The sequence below is a fragment of the Acomys minous genome, assembly GCF_964271855.1.
Source record: "Acomys minous genome assembly, chromosome: 15".
In the NCBI taxonomy this organism is placed as follows: Eukaryota; Metazoa; Chordata; class Mammalia; order Rodentia; family Muridae; genus Acomys; species Acomys minous.
In genome coordinates this window covers 61069271-61075432 of record NC_140497.1, presented here as the reverse complement: position 1 = coordinate 61075432, position 6162 = coordinate 61069271, and positions in this window count along the sequence as shown.

Below are 6162 nucleotides of genomic sequence, written 5' to 3'. Positions count from 1 at the left end.
AAGGGGCTTACCAAAGCTGTCAGCCCAAGCCGCTGCCAGCATTCTGGTGCGACCCCTATGGTTGGGCTGTGGCGGGGCGTCTATAGGGTGGTAACTCATTTAAGCAAGCGCAGGGAGTCGCTTGAACAATGGGAGAACCTGGGGCTGACTCTGGGGGAAGCGAAGGAACATCTGGTACTGACGAAGACTAGTGAAAAGGCCCTGTTTCAACTTCCTTTGGGATCCAGTTCAGGAGCAGTGGTCTGGAAGCCTGCACTGGATTCTATGAAGATGTCGCACAGTAAACTACTCCTCGGGCTTGTTGGAATACTTTTAAAAGCAAATTTGAACGGTCGTGTAGCCTGGTCAGACTGCATTCTCTTTCCACGGCTCAGCTTCCTGTGGCGCAGTCCCATGCATGCTAAGCAAGTGCTCTTACCATTCAACTATACCCCCAATGCAAGAGGCTCTGCTTCTGAGCACGGATCCTCTAAGTCCTCTCTCATTTAATGCCCTGCAGTTCTGAGACCAGAGACCTTATTTACTTTGCGTACTACTACGGCTTTTTATGGTTGCCTGGGAGACCTGGACCAAACCTTCCTTCACTTCCCCCTAGAGTCAACCCCAGGTTCTCTTACTGAGGTTGTTACTCAGCCTTTAAACCAAATATTTATTCATATTTCTTGTGAAACTGTCATTTGGCGCCCGCCAACGTTGTGTGGTCATCATACTGAACTTATGAGGAAAGATTTATTTTGGCTCATGATTTTTCACAAATTTCATCCCATAGTAGGTTGCTTTGTTGAGGAAGAGCATCGTGATGAGAATCATGTAGTCGTTGCCCAAAGGTTCACATTTAATGGTTACTAGGAAGCAAGAAGCTGGAGAAGCCGCCAGTCACCTTTAAGAGCACCCCCCCCCCAAGCCTTCACCCCCTAAAGCAGTAGTTCTCAACCTTCCAGGTCACAACCCCTTGGGGGAATTTGAGTATTAGATATTTTCATTACGATTAGTAACATTAGCAAAATTAGTTACAAAGCAGGAACAAAATAACTTTATGGTTGGGGGTGCTCACCACAACATGAGGAACTGTATTACAGGTCACAGCATTAGGAAGGTTGAGAAGCTGTCCTGAAGGTGCCACCATCTCTTAACAGTGCTAAAGGAGGGCTGGAGAGATGGCTCAGAGGTTAAGAGCGCCACCTGCTCTTCCAGAGGTCCTGAGTTCAATTCCCAGCAACTACATGGTGGCTCACAACCATCTATGATGTGATCTGATGCCCTCTTCTGGCCTGCAGGTGCACATGCAGGCAGAGCACTGTATACATAAAAAAAAAAACAAAACAACAACAACAACAACAAACCGCTAAAGGAGCCTTTCTAGGCCACTCAAAACCCTAACATAGCGTACTCCCAGCTGCTGAATATGCAGTACTCCACTAGGTTACGTGAGTTCTGTGCCCTCATCTTTGGGAATTTGCACTTTTATTCATTCAAGTATTTCCATACCGTGGATGTGCATGTGCTAGGGATTTGCAGTTGCTGAGATACAATGAGATGTGCAGTGCGCTTGTGTTTACTTCCCAGTTAGATGAGATGGGCAACAAACAAAAACACACTAGGTGGCAAGAGCTCTGAAAAACTGGGCGTGGTGACTGAGAATGAATGGCGACATCTGCTGGGTTCAGAGCCTGGACAAGCAGCTGAGGTGCCCCCCACCCCTGCCCCCCACACCCACCCCCCCACTCCCACCCTGCCCCCCACCCCGCCCCCCCATTCCCACCCTGCCCCCCAGCCCCGCCCCCCCACTCCCACCCCTGCCCCCCACACCCACCCCTGCCCCCCCGCCCCCCCACTCCCACCCCTGCCCCCCCACCCACCCCTGCCCCCCACCCCCACCCCCCCCACTCCCACCCCTGCCCCCCACTCCCACCCCTGCCCCCCACCCCCGCCCTCCATCCTGAACTCTCCAGACCAGGAGTAAGGCTCCTCTCCTGGAGGCGCCTCATTACACAATCCAGGCATTCCGGTTCCTCTGCACGGTGACTTCACCCCTTATTGTAAAGTTGGTGAACCCGCCAAGAGCTGCCCCCAAAAAACCTGCATTTCTACTCTAATTCGGCTTGAATTGGCTTATGTTATCGGCAGAGATAACCTATCAACATTCACCCCCCTTTTCATTCTAATATTTTTCTTTAAAGATCACAAGGTCTGTCAAAAAATACTGTCATTAATCCATATTAAGATCATTTAGAGGCCTGAAGCTCTAATTCAGTAGTAGCCATTTGCCGGGGGAGCACAGGGCCTAGCTTCAACCTTTTTGGAGGGGGTGATGGTGGGCCCCAGAAAACCCAAAATCAACAATAAAACAAAACAAAAACTGCACACACAAGCCCAAATCCAAATCAACCCCCCAACGGGCCATTTATAAATGATGTGACATTGCATGACTCAGGACTAAGGGCAGACACTCAGCATTGATTATCGCTGCCTCTCCAGGACCTGGCGTATCCTAGGCTGCCATTGTGGGATGGCTTTAGGGGAAGAGAAGCAGTGGTGGGTGTACACAAGGATTGACTCGCCTGACAGCTAGAGGCCGAGAAGTCCCACAGTTTGTCACCTGCCAGCTACAAGAAAGTAGTGATAATACTTTCAGGTCAAACACAATGGCCGAGCCAGAGACAGATATTTAAGGGCAAGAGACAGATTTCCCAGTTCAAATAGAAATCAGTCTCACCCTTCCTTTTGTTCTGGTGTGCCCTTCAATGGATTTTACAGTCTATATCCAGTGCTGTTCTCTTCCAGAAGCAGAAATGATTACCAAGTCCCGGGTATCTCTTAGCCTAGTCAAGTTGATACATTAGTCATTATGCAGTCACGCAAAAGCTTGTTTGTATAGGAATAAACTAGGCCAATTGTGATTTCCCAGAAGCCTCCACACACCAACAATCCCATGAGACAAGTGCTATTTAGCCCCCTATCATGCTGAACTCTTGGCATTCCCTAAGCTGGAACTACAGGTGAACCTGTCCTAGGGATTCCTGTGCCAAGTAATGGCAGCGTATGCTCCCTAGCTCAAGTCCTCCTAGGCAGGGTGGTTTCACGGTGAGTTAATTAGAAATTTATTTTCTCTACAGGTTATTTGTAATATAATATAGTCATTTGCCAGAACATGGCTTATATATCTCATTTTAAGTATTTATTGAAGCAACAGGAATTCCAAGTAGATTTACAAAAAAACAACAAAAACTTTAAAAAAAAACCAGGGCTGGGCGTGTAGCTCAGGTGGTAGAATGCTTACTCAGCATCCACAGAAGCCTGGCTCTGATCCTCAGCACAACAGAAGGATCACCAGCTCCTTGCTCAAGGACGTATGCTCGTACCTACACATGTATGCATGTCTAAAGTTCAAGGCTAGCCTTGGCTATAGATCAAGTGTGGGGCAAATGTGGGCTACATGGCAGTTTCTCAATTAAAAAAACAAAACAAAACTATACTACTTGCACACTTGAAAAATATTCTCCTGCCAGGCAGTTGTGGCACAGACCTTCACTTACACCCAGCACTCGGAGGCAGAGGCAAGGGGGTCCCGAGGTCCAGGACAGTCAGGACCACAAAGAAAAACCCTGTCTCAAAAACCAAAAACAGGTTAACGGAAATGACAAAAGCCTGTGTATGTTTTTACAAAACAAATCCTTTCACACATACATAGCACTGATTATACCACGTATCAAGGAACTAATGGGAGCTAGAGAAATTATTCGGTGGTTAAGAATATATACTGTTCTTCCAGAGGATCTGAGTTTGGTTCCTTTTACTCATTATCAGGGAGTAACTCCAGCTTTAGGGAAATCAGATACCGTGTCTCTGAGGGAACTGACACACACATATACCCACACATGCCTACATATTTAAAAACCAAGAAAAAGAATAGTAAAATTGATGATGACCACTGTTAATGGATAATCCTATTAAGCAATGATTAAAAATTTTGATATGCCATAGTTAGGGTCTCCATAAAGGGGTAGTGGAGCAGACATAGCAACACATAGCTATGGCTATGCAAGTAACAGTGAGCCTGTCTAGATGCACTGGCTGCTCTTCCTAAGGTCAATTCCCAGCAACCACAAGGTGGCTCATGAGCATCTATAAAGAGCTCTGATGCCCTCTTCTGGCACATAGGTGTAAGTGCAGACAGCACACCTACATTAAAAAACAACAAAAACCCTAATAAACAAAATGAAAACTTGTAGTTATCTAATTTCTAGTAGATATCCAGGCATAGCAGAGTGAAACTGAGTGATGGCTAATCTTCACTGTCAAGTTGACAGGTCTTAAAATCACCATGGAAACACACTTGGATATATTGATGAGGGTGTTTGCAGAAAAGCATAGCTGAGCAAAGATGATTCTTCTTGAATGTGGGTGGCACCATCCCATGGGCTAGGGCCATGGACGAGTGAAAAGCAGAAAGTGAGTGGGGCACCATCAGTCAGTCACCTGACCATGGAGCAAATGACTAGACACCCCTGCCAGCATGCCTTACCCATTTAAGCCAAAATAAACTAATACAGCATGAAAGAAACACAAGTGTTTCACTCAAGTTTATAATCCAGCAGAAACTGTTATAGCCACCATGGTTATGCAGGCTCATGGAAACAGAAGAAGCCCATGTAACTAACATCTTTATTTTTTGTGGAAATCATTTTTCCTTGGGGAAAACAGCGATTTTTCCTGCTAGCACTTACGCATGCTGGAGCTATAACCTTAAAACAGGTTTCACATGATCCAGGCTAGCCTTGAACTTGTGAGCCTTGAGTAGCTGAGATGACAGTTCTGATAGTGAGCCTTACTCACACCAGTGATCTTTAACCTACTGACCGTGGACCAAAGTAGCTAAGGAACCTGTAAAACCAAGTGGTGATTTTAAAAACATGCACAACACACATCAGGCTCAAGTCTATGAATTTTTTTTTCTATAAAAAGAGCCAAACACTATCAGTCTACACTGAGGTGGGGGGGGGGGGGGATGTGCATTAGTCTTAGGGCAACCAAAGGCTTAGTGGAGAGTGGCAGCCCACTAGGCACCAGGCACACGTTAACCCTCAACTCCCATGTGTACAGAAGATAGGCCAGTCAACTGAAGTTAAAATGAACAAGACCTGGTGATTAAGGCAGTGAAAGGTCAGAAGATCAAAGATGAAGACAAGTTTCTGACTTAGGAGGTAGCTAACACAGCAGCCCCAAGTTACATACAGACTTAAGGACTGATTTTTATGATGGCACCCACAGGACAGACAGGCAGAAATAGGTGGTTGGACTTAATCAGCTAAGTCTGCGCTGTCGTGATGTTTGGCTGAAGGGGCGGTTCTAGCTACGCCAACGGGGCCCAGGTAAATAAACTACAGAACACCTGAGCAGGTGAGACTGGTGTGGGCTCATCACTACTCCATGTGTGCCAGCCTCGTCACACTTGAAGGCCACAAATCCCTTCAGAACAAACTTAAACTCTCTTCTCATAAAAATTGATGTGTAAATTTACACGCAAAGTCATGGTTGCTCAGATTAAAGTTTAGTGACATGTAGGACAGTGTACCCCTCTATTTCCAAATACTGAATTATGGGTTTAAGATTTCCCTGCTGTTTAGCAAGAAAAAATTACAGCGAAATAACACCGTGTTCACTCATACAAACTCTGTAACCTACAATTCTGCCCCCCCCCCCCGCCTTGTGTATTTGTAGCAAACATGTTGGCATGGCAGTTGGCATGGAAAGGCAGCACAAAAACCTCAAGCTACATGTAGTAAACATGTTCAAGACTACTGAAGGTCCCCAAGGTGCAGGAGCCAGCAGAGGTGAATGTGAGGCCTGCTTCCCTAACACACGCATGTGATAGAATCTACAGCTAAGCCTCATGAAACACAAACTTGGATTTTCTAGTAATATCTGCACCTACAGAAGTGAATCTGGCCCATTGTCCAGAAACACCCCAGCAGAGCAACCCACCAGCCTGCCCCCACGCCAGCAGAGCAACCCACCAGCTTGCCCCCACGCCAGCAGAGCAACCCACCAGCCTGCCCCCACGCCAGCAGAGCAACCCACCAGCCTGCCCCCACGCCAGCAGAGCAACCCACCAGCCTGCCCCCACGCCTGTGATTACATTCATTGTCCAGATACACCCCA